The sequence below is a fragment of the Pyxicephalus adspersus genome, chromosome 8, assembly GCF_032062135.1.
Source record: "Pyxicephalus adspersus chromosome 8, UCB_Pads_2.0, whole genome shotgun sequence".
Lineage (NCBI taxonomy): Eukaryota > Metazoa > Chordata > Amphibia > Anura > Pyxicephalidae > Pyxicephalus > Pyxicephalus adspersus.
In genome coordinates, this window is record NC_092865.1 from 6225532 (window position 1) to 6241631 (window position 16100).

The 16100-nt window shown below is 38.7% G+C and overlaps 1 protein-coding gene across 3 annotated transcripts in view; it reads right to left on the reverse strand.

Annotated features, from left to right (window-relative positions):
• Positions 1-12956, reverse strand: part of KANK4 (KN motif and ankyrin repeat domains 4) — a gene marked incomplete at its 3' end in the record, with an annotated part of 85673 nt that extends 72717 nt beyond the window's left edge. Inside the window, 1 exon segment of one of the 3 annotated variants that reach the window (XM_072419389.1) lies at positions 12783-12956. 3 annotated transcript variants of the gene reach the window in all.
• Between the last annotated feature and the right edge of the window lie 3144 nt (positions 12957-16100).

A 16100-nucleotide genomic window follows, 5' to 3' on the forward strand; every position in this document is an offset into this window, starting at 1 on the left:
TTACAAAATGTTACTCGCAGCTTGCTTCTTCAAGTGCCCTCTTAAGATTTAGACATTTTGATGTGCTATATATAGCTGCCATTTGATAAACTCCATTATACGGTACTTATTAATACCAAGCAGTTTCCATAAAATATAGGCATTTGTTTTAAAGAATCCCTTGCATTAGTATTCATCCAAATCGGCCCCTTTAGATTGAATGTTATTAGTAGATTCATCATATATTGGTGATCCTTAGGAGCAATATCCCCTTGCACTGCTAGTCCATGGCAGAAGGGCCCATTGAACTGGTGATACGTGGGAAGACTGTTACTTAAATTGATGGTCAGTGGAAAGAGTTTTCTCCTTTACAGTGGTCTAAAATGATCATTAGTGTCTACGTTTACTAGTTTTAAAGAACAAAATGCTTCTCTTTCAAGAAACCCCCAGTGATCTCCGGAGGAACTCCAAAGGATAAACAGAACTCTGTGTTGATAATTGCCAATATGACAGGATCATTAACAATTATTACATTTAAAGCTGCATATCTGAAAAAAACTGGACACACTTGTAGAAATACATGGACATTGTCCTGAATGGGTTTAGATTCAGTTTAAGATTTATGCTCGCCAGAATTATTTCCCCCATTGTAGTGAGAAAGGGGAGGTAAATAGCTGTTTTTTTCCAAATAATAGTTTTCTGAAAGTAAAACCTACTTTACTACACAAGCTACCAGCGCACTTCTTTTATTACTTTGGTAGAACAGTCCCATGAAGGCATGCTAAAAGCCAATTCACAATAGCGGATGTTGCAGAAGTCCTGCCCATAATTCGGAATGTTGGGCAGAAAAGAGCCATGGAGCCATCATTTCCTGGACAGAAGGAGGTATTATTCCTTGAGAGGGAAGGGGAACTGCCACAGTGCCATAAGCAGAACAGTGGACCCATCGTGTCCCTAGCCCACTTAACTGAGACATGTACTGAATGCAGAGTCTAAGACACCAGCCTCCGGCATCGCCAGCACACTCTGCAGGGGGGAGATGAGCTTTAGAAGGTGGTGCTAAGGTTGCGGCCCCTGTACATGCCTGTACATGACTGGGTGGGACCAAAGAGTACTACAGGAGCAGTAGTTAGAAAGCGAAAAGTGAGGGCAAGCAGCAATCATAAGTAGTAAGACAGAGAGAACTCCTTGTTCAGGCCACTTCCTGTTGCCAGTCACTTCCCCAGCTCAGGGAAGTCATGTGACCACCAGGTAACCCACCACCAGAGGGAGTAATGGAGCAAATGCAACTCAGATGGCCAGGCCAGCGTGTCTGCAGAATACTCTAACCTCTGGGGTAAGGTCTCAGTGAGTAACATATTTTAGATCAGGAAATAACCAGTGAAAAGGATTCCTTGGCAGAGCTACTGCTGGCTGCAGAGGAGTGCAAGGTGGGTGACACAGAAGAAGGCACAGATCCCCTGGTCATGTAGGGAACAGTGACACGAACCCACTGCAAAGGGAGAAAAGTATATTGCATGGGAAAAAATAATTGTACAGGTAAAACAAATGTACATTTTTATCATAACTGTATAATATTTTTTCAGCTAGAAATCATGTACAAGAAAAAGTAAAATTGGCGCCGCAATCTTCTTCCACATTCTTCTTCCTACGTCACCCGATCTCGCAGTATGTAGGCGCGATATCGGGTGATGCAGATTGGGAAAAAAAACTTGCAATTTGTTCCCCTATAGATAAAAGGGCATGCTTGGGCATGTGCAGAAGGATCAGCCAAGAGACTCCCGGGATGTGTGACGTAGGTATCCCGGGAGGCTCTGTGGTCCCATTCATTCTTGATTGCCTAGCCAATAGAGAATTAAGGGGGCGATGCTGCACCCTTTTTTTTAAAAAAAAAGGGTGTTGCACTTAAAAAAAACACAAATAGAATTTATACTTTAAATAAATTGATTATCTACCCTTTTATGTAAAGTGAAAATTCTGACAAAATTCTGCACAAAATATCTTTACCAATCATAATAAAACATACATTTTTAAGCACAGAAATGTGAATGGGCCCTTGATGATATTTTCTAGTTTGTATCTTTTACTCTGCTACAAGGACAATGTTTTATTTAGAGTGAATAAAATATTTAAGAAGTATTTCTGAATTTGTCTTGGGATAAATATTAAGGTGAGATGTGTTGACTGGTTTTATTACTTTTTCAAGATTTAGCACACTTCCTTGGTAACATTCTATTTCTCCACTGTAATAATCTGCATAATAAACGTTTGTTTTGCACTGCATAGACCCAGAAGAATAGGGAAATCGACACATCACTAAATCTTCCCAACTCTATGTTATTAGGAGAATTGCTGACTCCACATGTATGTGACTAAACCAAATAATCAGTCAGTGGAATATACTGCTAATGCTAAAACACTTCGGGTTCATCACAACCGCAAAATAGAAATGTAACTGCAAGTCCTATAATTGTGCATTTGATAAAACCAAGTTTGTCTCCTGATTGCCATAAAAGTCCAATAAATTACTAATGTGAAACTACTTGCAGTACCTGATACACAATACAAGTTCTGCTGCGTAGGGGTTCATGAAAATACAAAGACAGATTTAAGGCAGTTTTACTAGCAGTATATTAAAGTAGAACTCTCTTCCCCCCAACCCAGGTAATACAACATTCACATGTTCCCATTTTGCCACTGACATCTCTGCGACTCTTATTCTGTAATCTGAGTTTACCGCCATATTTTTGATTGACCCGGGATGACATAACTACCACATCTGTGAGGGGGTATTAAACAATATTATCAGCTTTCTGAACTAAAAATCACCCTTTCTATAGAGGTACATGCGCCAACAAGCTTTCATCTGCTTCGAGCAAGTTTTGCATTCCTATAGAAGTCCATAGAAATGCAAACCCACTTATTGCGGACCTATTACCAAACTTTCTACTCTACATAAAAGGGTAGACAATTTACAACCCCTTTTTTTAAAGGGTAAAGCCCCCCTCTTCTGTCTTTACCGCTGTTGCGGTAATGATAGAGTGGGAGCACTGAGCCTTCTGGGATACCTATCATGCATTCTGGGAGACTTCTGGCAGCTCCTTATCTCGCCCATGTGCAGAAGGGGCTTTTTCCAACTACGTGCAGTGAGCAATGAGATTGGTGCTCTTTTTCTCCCCATTTAGAGCAGGCTATGTCACCTGACCTCACACCTGCACAGTGTGAGATCGGGTGTAGCCAAAAGAAGACGGATGCAGATGGCAGCACCCCGCACTTCCTCCGTGCCAGGATGAAGAAGGGTTTCAGGTCGGCACGGGACCCAATCCAGAGATGCTTCAGAGAATTCTGCGTAAGTAAAGGTACATTTTTCTTAAGTTTAGTTCTGCTTAAAGGCATTCCAGATGCAAGTGAGGAGGTCAACTGCAGGACAAACGTACTTGTCAAAAAAATTCTGAATGATCTCAAAGTGTTTAAAGCTGGTGTCAAACTGTTGCAATTACACCAACCCCAAAGCCTATTGACAGAGGTCCTAATAGCTATGAAAATAAAAATGGTTTTAGTTTTAAATCAAGGAAGCTGTCTAAAGTGACCACACACTCTACAGATGCAATGGCCCTGATTTAAAAAAGCTCCCCAAGGCTGGAGAAGGTACACTTTCATCAGTGAAGCTGGGTGATCCTGCAAACCTGGAATGGAGCTGGTCAAGGATTAAAAATCAAATAGCAAATTACTTTTAATAAATCCCTACCAGGTTTGCTGGAGCACCCAGCTTTACTGATAAAAGTGTATTCTCTCCAGCCTTGGAGAGCTTTAATAAATCAAGGCCAATGAGCATTGTAACTTTAGCAAAGGAAGTGTGTTTACTGGAAGAATTACCATGATCAAGCTTCGGATGATTCTGATCCCTGAACTTTAAAGTTGATTCTTTGCAATTTTAGTCCAACTTTATTTTTCTGCATAATCCTTAATTCTTTATACTTTAGGAGGAATGTATTGAGTTTTGTGTCCTTGTGCCTAAAATGTTTTACCATCACTTCCTGTTCGGGTAAAAGGTGTAAAAAAAGAATGAAAAATGTCCACTATGGTACTAATTTATATATATTGTACAGAGTTGCGTGGATTGGTCCTGGGATGGGAGATATGTTTCCTAAGGTTATAGTGCATGGGCTCTTTAAAAACCAGGGTGTATGCTGAAAGAGGAGTCTAGGAATAGTAAGAACAACTCCGCATGGGGTTGCTGTGTTTAGTTAATTTCAGGACCCTGGACTCTGGAATGGGAAGGAAGGTACTGGGTGGGCCTTCCTTTCCCATCCCCAATACACCCCTTGGTTCCGCTACAGCAGGCTACAGATCTACTACAAATAGCACAGGTGTGCTGTTGGGCAGAGAAAGTGGAAATTGAAGCAGGTAGACTGCAAACAAGCCTCTGTTTAAAGCTGTGTTGCTGTTTTATGAAAAGCTGTTGATGCTAATTTGATTCATGGACTGCGAAATCCTAAGGACCGTTTACAGAGCATTGTACTGGGGATTGAGAGGTCTCTGCACTCACCTGGTTAATCTGTTGTAAGCTGCAACCCCTATTTATTGTACAGTGCTGCATAATATGTTGGCGCTATAAAAATACTGTAGTATAATAATAACAATAATAATATTAATAAAGAGATTGATACAATATATGATCCTTTCTGTGTGCTTGCTGCAAGGGCTAATCCCCCTCCATATCACCTCCATATATACTGAGCACACTGACATTTTGCTAGAAGAAATTACAAAAAGTTTTCATTTGGGCCAGAATTAGGGAATTTGTGACCAAGTGCTCTTGGCTCAATGCTAAATGTTTGTATTTTCATTGGAGCAGCTAAATGAGGCCTTAAGTGTTCTTATAAAACATGAGCACAGACAGTATTTGTGCAAGCCCTAAATATACTTGACCTCAGCTTCAACCGACCTTTATCATTTGGCCTGAATATGATTTATAATCCAATCAGATAACAAAGGACATAAGAATAATAAAAAGGTTCTATTTTTATAGTCATGTTAACCAGTTAAGAGGAAATAGGATGAGCAAGGAGCCAAAAAAATGCACAATCTTCTTTTCTTATCCGAAAAAACATTCTTGGCTCCTCCATCGTCCTTGGAATAACAGGCAGGTTTATTATTTTCTTGAACAGAAACAGTTTAAGGGGATAATATAAACATAAGATGAGAGGGGAAGGAGTGCCTATTAACTCATTTTGAAAGTTTGCATTCTAAAGATTTCATACATTGGGCTGGTATATTAGTTATGTTTTTGTGCACATCAGGCAAATAAAACAGGAAATGGACAGCATTTAAAATATTCTCCAACTGATTTATGGAAAAGCAGAATAATTTTCAGGCTGAAGCAACCAATCAGATAGTTACATTGTAAGTCAGGCTGAAAAAAAGACATCGATAAAGTTCAACCACTAGGGAAATAAACACATCCCAGATATAAGACCCTATGGACAAAGTTGGTCCAGAGGAAGGCAAAAAAAAAAAACCCGGGTACAATCTGCTGCAAGAGGGTAAAAAAATTCCTTCCCGTTTATCATAAAGGCAATTGGATGTTCCCTGGATCAACAGCCTTTGTTATCTTTATTTTAAAGCTTTAAAGATTTCAGCTTTCTTTCTATACCTCTAAATAATACAACATGAGTTGGTCAGCCAGGCCAACCCAGTTTCTATCATTCGATTTTTTCAGTGTTGATATGTGACTGTTTGTCTACAACATTTTAATACATTGATCTGTGACAACATTGCCATCAAGTTCGGGTCCTCATGAAATTAACAATAAGGAGTCAATTTCCTTTTAACTCCCATAAGGGAACTCCCATAAATGCAATCTACTTAAAATGAATGTATATATATTTCCTTATTAATGTATTTATTTTAAGGAGGTAAAAAATAAAATATTGCATTTGATTACTTCATATTTACCACTTGCAGCCAGTAGGTGGTGATTGCTAAGCCAGGTTTATGGCTTCTGCTCTGAGACAGACTTGAGGAGATAGCCAGAGAGCTCAGGCTACACATTTTACAGTCTATACGACATAGCACAAGCAGATCCAAAATCTTTACAAAGTACAAGTCATAGGCATCCACCTGGCTTAGTCAGTCATGCACAGGTGGCCTCCATGCTTGCAAGCAGTCAACCAGGAAGGGCAAAGCCATATATGAGTATCAGAGTAAGGACAGAAAATGGTCTTTCTCTACCTTCTCAAATATATAAAGCATTTATTTTTTCAATTGTAACTAGGTGCTCCCTTTTAGTGTGATGTTACCTATACCTTATTCAAGGTACAGTATGTTTTTGGGTCTGTTCATTTGTGCATGACGGTCTCTGACCTACAATACTAGTTGTATTGATACACTAACAAGCATGAAAGCTAGAAAATCCTTAAGGTCCTTTGGGTGAGTACTTTTTTTTTCACTTATAGATAAAAATATAACTCAATTTTACTTTACCATCAGGGAAATATGTAAAGAAAACTGTAATTAATGATGTAATATCAATAACAAAAGACTGCTTGTTTATCTTTTGTTTTAAAAATTATAATTCACAATCTCCAGCCTGGCTTGTGTAATCAGTAACATTTACCCAATTTACAGTAAGTGAAAAACTTTCTACGGTTTTATTAGCAGCCTTTTAGATTTTTACATACAACAAACTTTTAGTCTGGGAAGCGTGCTAATAAAATCTATCATTATTACAAACCAGACACCTAGAATTATTTGCTGTCTGTACCTACTTCACTTTAGGATGGAAGGATGGAATCAAGGATAGAAAACATTACCTTACCCCTAATGGTCAGCTGAAGAAGATCACAAGTCACATTTGTTTATAAATGGATTCCAGGCAAACAGCTAAACTCACAGATCAAATAAATGGGATTTGTTTTACCCACAAAAGTATTTGTATTCATTTAGTCCTGAGATTTACAGCACGGGAAAGTGGATTATACCACTAACAGTTAGGAATACAGTAACGTTCCCTTTGTATCACATCCTGCTGATTCAAACAGTGAAAGAGCAGCAGCAGACTCACAGCGACATCCCTCTCCTCCTTCTCTCCTCCAATGAGCATGTTTCTTATCTAAACATTTTATTCAGCTCACCCAACTGGCTCCCTGTCCTGCCTCTCCCTCTCCCTGTTTAAAAGGGGTTTGCAGGAGGCTTTTATCAAGACTAATTTAGCTATGTATGCCCATTCTGTATTAATCATAAATACAGGGTCGTATAAAACCATTGCTTTTCTATCTGCCTGATGTTACGTTTTAAAACTAAACACCATGAAAAGTAAATTGCCCAGCTGGAAAAAATAAAAAGCCAACTTTTGCTACAATACTAATCCTCTATCTGGCACTGTCTCCTGCAGTCCCACTACTCTGCCATCCAGCATAACATCAGCCCACTTCATGTGAGCCCAGGCCGTCAATGATATGCTACCTAGGGGTGTGTTTTTGTGACAGCCTGGGACAGATTTATTAAAGCTTTCCAAGGCTGGAGAGGATACACTTTCATTAGTGAAGCTGGCTGATCCAGCAAACCTGGAATGAATTTCCTCAAAGTAATTTGCTAATTGCAATGCAAATGTTTTGAATCCTGGTCCAGATCCATTCCAGGTTTGCTGGATCACCTAGCTGTAGTGTATTCCTTCCAGCCTTTGGGAGCTTTTTAAATCAGACCCCCTAGGTGTACAGGACTTATATAATAAAATCTCATTACACCACACAAGCACCACCACTGCTGCCCCTGGAACAAAAGAATGACCCATGATGTCATGTGATCAGTCTGAGGACTGCAAGATTTATAGGGCCGGATTCATTAAAGCTCCCAAAGACTAGAGAAGATAGATTATCATGGGCAAACCATGGTGATCCAGCGAACCTGGAATGGATTTTTTTCGAAATAAATTGCTATTAGTTGGCAAATGTTTTCAATACTGGATCAGATTGATTCCATGTTTGCTGGATCACCCAGGTTCTCCCATGATAGTCTATCTACTCCAGTCTTGAAGAATTTTATTAAAATACACCCATAGGGCCTGATTTGATAAAGCTCTCCAAGGCTGTAGTGGATACACTTTCATCAGTGAAGCTGGGTGATCCAGGAAACCTACAATGGATTTCTTCAAAGTCATTTGCTATTTGCTAGCAAATGTTTTAAATGCTGGACCAGATCCTTTCCATGTTTGCTGGATAACCTATGTTCCCCCATGAGAGTCTACCATCTCCAGTCCCCGAGTACTTTAATAAATTGGACCCATAGTGTGTATAAAAGAGAGCCAAGGGTAACACAAAATATAGAGTTGACTTTTCATTTTTCCACATGTGTATGACTGTTATAGGCACAATGATCCTATAAAATGATTCACAGGGAGAGGTCATGTTTCTGAAATACCACAAGTTTTGTACAATGTTACCAGCATGGATGTAAGTTATATCAAGCAGTGTTTGTCTTTAAAGGTGATAATGATTATAAATAACACATTTGCCTTGTACTAAACAGATAATCTGCATTCATGTAACAGAATTCACTTTTTACATTGCACATTTCCTGTTCACTGTAGCAATACCAAATATTTAGAGGCGGAGAGTTTACCTCTAAATATTACAATATAACTTACAATATAACAGTCAAAACAAAATCAAAATAAACTGCACATGTAGCCTGGATCACATGGTCTGTAGCTACCAATCATTGCTGTTATTTACACTCTGCAGAGTAATGATAGGGTGGAAATGTCTGCCCCTATGTATACAGTAAATTACAAATGATATATAGTTAGAATTTCAGATTTCAATACTTAATTGGGACCCTTACCACACAATCACTAGAACCTTATACATGATAATAGAAGATACTACATATCTTCCCTCCTATTTTGTGTTACTTCCCCCACCTCTTAAATTATAAGCTCCTCTCCTCCTCCTGTGTCACTGTCTGTATCTGTCTGTCATCTGCAACCCCTATTTAATGTACTGTGCTGTGTAATATGTTGGTGATCAATGAATTCTGTTCATTATTATTAGGATACTTAAAATGCCTTCAAATTTTCCCTGGTCATTGCGAGTATCCTACACATGAGTGTGAAGAATACTTGCTCCCCTGCTGCACAATGTGGTTTCTCCCACTGGCTTACTACAGGACAACCAAAAAGACAGAACCATGGTGGTCATGGGGGGGGGGGGTTGTATTCAGCCCATTCAGCTAGTCACATTCAAGCAGTGGCAGGAGTGGACCAATAGACAGGTAAGTATAATTTATGTATAGATATGTAATCATGTGACAATGTTCTGAAAGTGAACCTAAAGGACATTTCAAAGCGGAACTAAAGTTCCACTTTCAAAATTTAGGATTAGGGAGGACTTTATTACAGAAAGGGCCAGGTGTATGTGCAGCTCCACATAGAAAGCTGGGATACCCGGTGTGTCCTGGTTTCCCCTGCAGCTGCTGGGACCGAATGAACCCCCACATTCCTACGGGAGTTACGCCATCTCAGCCAATCAAAATGACTGAAGATCGAAACCAGGAAGAGAAAAAGGAAGATGATGGCAGTGTCCGTGACAGAACAAGGACAAGTGAGTGCAATCAAAAAATTGAAATCAGACAGCTAAGGTTTTATGGCAAAAGGGACACCGTTCTACAATAACAAACCTGCCTAGATGTAATTGTTTAATGTTAGGGTTTAGTTCTGTTTTAAAACATTAAAAGCTAAATGAGACAAGTCTGCTCTTTGTCTACTTTGTGTATTTCTTTCAGATCTGTGTAGTGATCCAATGTGACACCTCTGTCCAAAAGCTTCCTGTATGAAGACCAGGCACTGCTGCTCTTTCTGCTGCTGCAAAGTGACTGGTCTTGTATCCACCCCTTCTGTAGTTTTCTGCAGGCAGCATGTAGTGGGTGGAGCTTGCTAGGCCCCTCCTACAACTCTACTCTCTGCAGCAGAGCATTAATATCACTGCTACCTTCACAGTAATATCTGCCTTTGCAATTTTACACTTTTGAAGAGAATTGGGCTTTTATGGGTACACCTTGGAGACTAACAAACACTTCTAACACTGCAAGAAATTTCTTTTTCAAAGAGATTTTTTTCAACTTGCAGATCCTTTAGTCTTAAAAGGTTTTAACCTGAGCATAAACCACTTCAATGGATTGCTCACTTTTGCTGTGCAGATTTTTGTTCTTTTTTATCCTCTATTTTAAGATTCCACTGTAAACTCTAACAATGAACTTCTCTTATTTGCTTTCCTTTGGTCTGTTAAACATACAATTGATATTTATTTAAAAGTAACTTTACTATTTTGAAAATACCCCTAATATTCCAGCTAGAAACTTCCTGTGGTGAGCTGACAATAATGAAACTCACTGTTATCAGCCCAGTTTACTAAACTACAGAACATTTACCTTGTGTTATGAATATGAAGAGAGGGGAAGCCCTTGTTTAGTCCTAAGATACTTCCTATACTAAGGTGACAACAACTCAATAAAGTGAGTTATTGCTGCCACTCTAGGACAGGAAGTTTGTTACTGGAAGGATCACTAGGTAAAAGAAAAGGAAAAAATTCCTAGCAATGAAAACTAATGCAGCCAACAAATCTAAAGACTATTAAAGACCAGTATAAAAATGTTTGTTTTTGAGTCTAAATGAACGCTAAAACGAGCTACAGTCGGGCCAGGCCAGTGTAGATAATACTTTCAATGTGTATTTATAGTTTTTCTTTGTGTATCTAGTAATGATCCATGCACATGGGAAAGCCATATTACATACCTATGCAGGCTCTATTCTCTGCTTAATGTTTCTCTTAATTAATGCAAATAAATCAGGTGAAAAATAATTATCAGACATTATGTAGAAATAATTATTAGTGTATAATATAGACCTTACTAGTGGCTAATACACCAATCTGCATAAGATAAAAGGGGGAGGTTTTTGTAGTCATGTATAGGGCAGTATTTCTCAACCTTTTTTAAGATGGGGGAACCCTTAAACAAACTTTCAGATCTTCAGGGATCCCCTTCTATAATTCCTATATCCATAGCTCACAGTATATTAGTGTGGTGGTCAGTGGGAAGAATCTATCTTACATTACTGGCCATTGGGAAGAATGTCACCCTTACAGATAGCCAAAACGATCATTGCGGTTACTTAAAATGAGCTGAGAGCTCAAAGTTCCCCTAGCAAACTGTGGAGGAGCCCAAAGCTTCCATGAAACCCAGTTTGAGAAACACTGTCCTAGATTGTAAGCTCTTGGGGGCAGGGTCCTCTCCTCCTCCTGTGTCACTGTCTGTATCTGTCTGTCATTTGCAACCCCTATTTAATGTACAACGCTGTGTAATATGTTGGTGCTATATAAATCCTGTTTATTATTATTAATAATATTGATAATAATAGAGTGACAACATGGTTTTTCCATTGATGTATTATAGTGAGTGTTGTCACCCGAAGACAGGATGTGTGTTAGTGGTATGTAATATTACAGCAATTATGAGCTTTGAGCAATTTATGCTTCTCAGGTCAGGGTAAATGACACCAATGATCTGAATGGGTGGCATTTTTCTTACTGGCAATGTAAGAGGTATTCTTCTTACTGACCACCATGATAATGTACTGTAAGCTGGGGATATAGTAATTATAACAGGGGTTCCGTAAGACCTGAAAATGATTTCAACAGTCCCCTCGTGTTAAAAAAAAAGTTGGGAAACCCTGCTTTAAAAGGCAAGGAGTCACAAAAATATACCCCCCCCACACACACACACACACACACACACACCTCTAACTATATTCTCAAGCAATTCTAGTTTTTGCAGCATATTCAACTGTATGTTAAAAACATAAAAACCAACCTGAAGTCTGTGATCTCTGGCCCCTTTAAAAAAAATCCCCTCCAGTCTCCAGTAAATAGCTCCAAAATACTGAGAAAAAGCATCCAAAGCAACAACACATCTATCATTACCACTGAGTTATAAAATAAACCAGCATGGAAAACACAATACAAAAAAGAACCTCAACCCACAAAAAAACCTAGAGGGCTACTCCCCAAATCATAGCAGCAAGGCTGGGAAACAATAGTCACTGGTTACACTGTATCCCAAAGTTCTCTCTTTGTTTGCAAGCGCACACACCCACCTCTGTTGCAGAACAATATTCCATTCCTGGGGGTTAAAACCTAGAGGGCTCAATAAACCTTCTTTATGTTAAAACAAAAAAAAAATCCAAGCCAGGGAATGTCTGTGAATAAATACAGGAATCTCTTGTTCCAAACGTAGCAGGATAAAGTAGTCCTAGGGCATCCTCTCCTCCCCTCAGGTTTGGTATAACATTACTGAAGACCCCCATACAATCAGATGTTTCCTATTAGGGGCCCATGAGAGGTCTTTATATGCAGTCATATTCACCAGAACTAAACAGCTTCACTTTCTCTTGATATACAGCAAAGCTTTCTTATGACTGAGGTTTTTTTTTTTTGGCTCTAGAAAATAAATTAAAGTTATGCTGCCAATAGGGAAAAACATAAAAAAAATCATGTCATTTTTTCCTTTTTTAGAGATATGAGGCTTTGTTTCAAGCAAATAGAAAAAAGAACCTAGGAATTTACCATGAGGCTGATAGAGAAATGGTTTATCTGCAAGGAAACAGCTGGGAAGTCAAAGCTGATATTTCATTCCAGTTAAGGAAAATCCCAGCTTCATATTTACACCAGCTCTTTTCTCTTTTTGCAGTGCCTTATGTGTCACTGATAAGGTTAGGGATGCAGAAATATGGAGCAGATTTGCCTTACCTTGGGACAGAGACTGTGGCTTGCTGCTGCTGCAGGTTTGCAGTCTGTACATGAAGCTGTGCTAAGTGCCTGCAAGTGGGATGTCTCTGCATTCTTAGTCGAACAGCCAGATGCTGACAATGACTTTCTTAAGGAGTATGAAAAATTTGCCTTCTGCAAAACTTGCTCAGAGTGTTTCTGATTGCATGGTCCTTCCTTAAAACAGAAAACAGCCAAAGTGTTGTACAGTTTTATCTTAGGAAACAAACAAGGCATTCATTCAAACAACAGAATGTTGTAGTCACTCTAGTCCCTAAATGTCAATTGTTTTGTGTTTTTCATTAACATGAAGTTTTGTCTTGCATCATTCGTACTGTGATTTATTTCAGTGGTAAAAAAAAAATATTGGAAATGTATTAGGCAGCACAGGCATGTTCTGTGGTTTAAAGTAAACTTTTCAATGAGAGAGGTATGCAGATTATCAGTGTGGCTGTCATATTATGTTTAAAGAGGTCCTATGATCACATTTTATTAATATTACAGTATTTATTATTTAGTATTTATTATTTACAGTATTTATATACCACCGACATATTACACAGCGCTGTACAAAGTCCATAGTCATTTCACTAACTGGGCTCACAATACATGTCCCCACCATATTTATATGTCATTAATACATCTAAGGTCAATTTGGGAAGTCAATTAATCTAACTAATGGTTTTTGGAATGTTGGAGGAAACGATTCCCCTGAGGAAACCCACGCAAACACAGGGGGAACCTGCAAACTCCATGCAGATAGTGTCCTGGCCGAGGAACGAAAATGGCGTTTCTGGACGGGGCGGCAAGCTCTGGAAGGAAGAAGGAAGCCGAAACAGAGTGGGACTCACTGAGTTGGGTTTGTGGATGGGTTGAGGGCTGTCTCTGCAACATGCTTGCATGGGAGAGCCTTATTGTAACACATTGCACACCTTTTGTTTTTATGTACCTGTAATGTATTTGGCTGAAAATTAACTCAAGGTTTAGTTAGGATTTAAAACATCTTTAAAGCTAAAATGATACACAACACCTATTCAGAATGCTGCTTCTAAAACAGCAGTCCACGAGAAAATTTTGGTGGTTCGTGGCTCTGGCTAGTGCGCACCCCAGTGGGGTCAGGAGAAGGACCTTGCGGGGGGGGGGCACTGGCCAGAGCCGCGGATTGTGTGTACCGTATAGATCTCTGGACACAACTCGTCCACTTTCCCATCGCAGGTGTGAGCATCATCCGGCATCATGACATCACTATGGGGGGTTTCTTCCCCTTTGAGTGACACACAGCTCCCCTCGCATGCGCGGTCTGGAGCCCATAAATTTAGTGATCCGTAGGTCTAAAACGTTTGGAGACCACTGTTCTAAAACAGAAACTGGCATACAGGACTGAGCTTGATTGCAAATTATCCATTTTTTTTTACCTGATGCCGACAATCTGCTACCAAATTTGTAACAGCTATGCTTAATATGTTATATATATAGTGTTTATTATTATTAATATTATTATTAATAATAATAATAATAATAATAATAGCAATGCTAAGATACTAAGTGTGATCTGACACATTCTTGTGCAGTGGATACTGGATCACAAAAGAATTCCCATATAGGAAATGGAGTAACTCAATGTACTGCTAAAGGAATTTGCAGAATGTCAATATATCTGTCAGTGATCTGCAGTCAAAAGATGTTAGCGCTACAACAATAAAGCTGAAAGGGAAATAATTATTTCCTGACCTCAGCCCCCATATTTAAATATAATTATTATGAATATAATATAAGCCATTTTATTGTGTTGTTGGTGTGTTTCACTGCAAATCATTCCATTCAAATATAATGTACATTCAGTCTGCTAAAGACCTGTGTATTACAATAGGTTGCCATCTTTTTTACAATAGGTTGCCATACTTTTTAAATAAACTACTGTTCTCCCCTTTCTCCTTCGTTAAAACTCCACACTTGCAACACTTGATGCATGTGATGAATGAATGGCATTTTTAAAGGCAAGTATGTCAGTATATCTGACAGTGATCTACAGTCAAAAAGAAGTTAGCTCTACAACAAAAAAAGCTGAAAGAGAAATAATTCCTTCCTGATCTCAGCCCCAAGCTCAGTCCCAGGAAAACCCTGTGCCATAAACTCTAAAATAGAAATAAATTTAAAAAAGTGCTACCACATGAAGTGAAATAGACTATTTAAACAAAACCTGCACCCCCCAAAAAAAGTGGTCTGAAACAATTGTACATACAAGTTTGGGTCAAATAAATAGTATTGTCAATTCCTAAGATATCTAATTTCTATAAGCTATGACAAAATGCCTAATGAGTTTGACTTTCATACTTTTCCTCATAACTCTTAGATTTTAAGCACTTCGGGGCAGGGTCCTCTCCTCCTCGTGTGTCACTGTCTGTATCTGTCTGTCATTTGTAACCCCTATTTATTGTACAGTGCTGTATAATATGTTGGCGCTATATAAATCCTGTTTAATAATATTATCTGTAAAAGACAGAAAAGAAGTAAGGGGTTGGAGACAGTTACAAGGAAATTTGAGCAATTTGTTTCTCATTGTTTGTGTTGTATATAACTTTCATGATTAACCAACTTATTTAACATCCTGTTTGCCCAGTCTATATACCTTATGCCACTTCATTCATCTGCCAGAAGCAATGAGATGCAACCCTTGGAGATTAGAGAGTTTGACAATGTTTTCAATCTGCAAAAAAAGATGATGAATCAAAAAGTGAAACAAAATTGATATTGAGTCAAAATTATATGTTTCTTCACAGATTAAGCAAGTAATGAGTGATCAGAAAGCAGGAACTGAAATTAAAGTGAAAAATGTGTGTCAAAAAATTGATTTAGTCTGCAGTAACAGACGTCTGCCAGGGATACTATGATGTTCTGCAACTGTGTTGGGTAAAGGTCAAGCAAATGATGTTTGGTGGAATCACATAAAAAGTAAGTGGAAGGTTCAGGCTGAGTGCAAATGAATCTTCAAAAGGGCATGACCAGTGTCAAGCATGTAACCCCTTCACTGCCCTTATAATAGAACATAAAGACCTCCATTGAGCATGTCCTGCAACCAATCAGTTGTATTCCCTGCAACAGGGATGGGGATGATGCCAAATTTCACCAAACCAGCCAGCCCTTCCTTCTCATAGAACAGCTATCAACCATCCTATCATATTGACAGAGCAGAGCAGAAAAATTGTTAAAAGCTCTCACAATCAGAAAAAGAAGCTATCAATAGATTATTTATTTAAAGTTTTGCGTTTTTATCATAGCCTTTATTTAGGTCATCTTTGA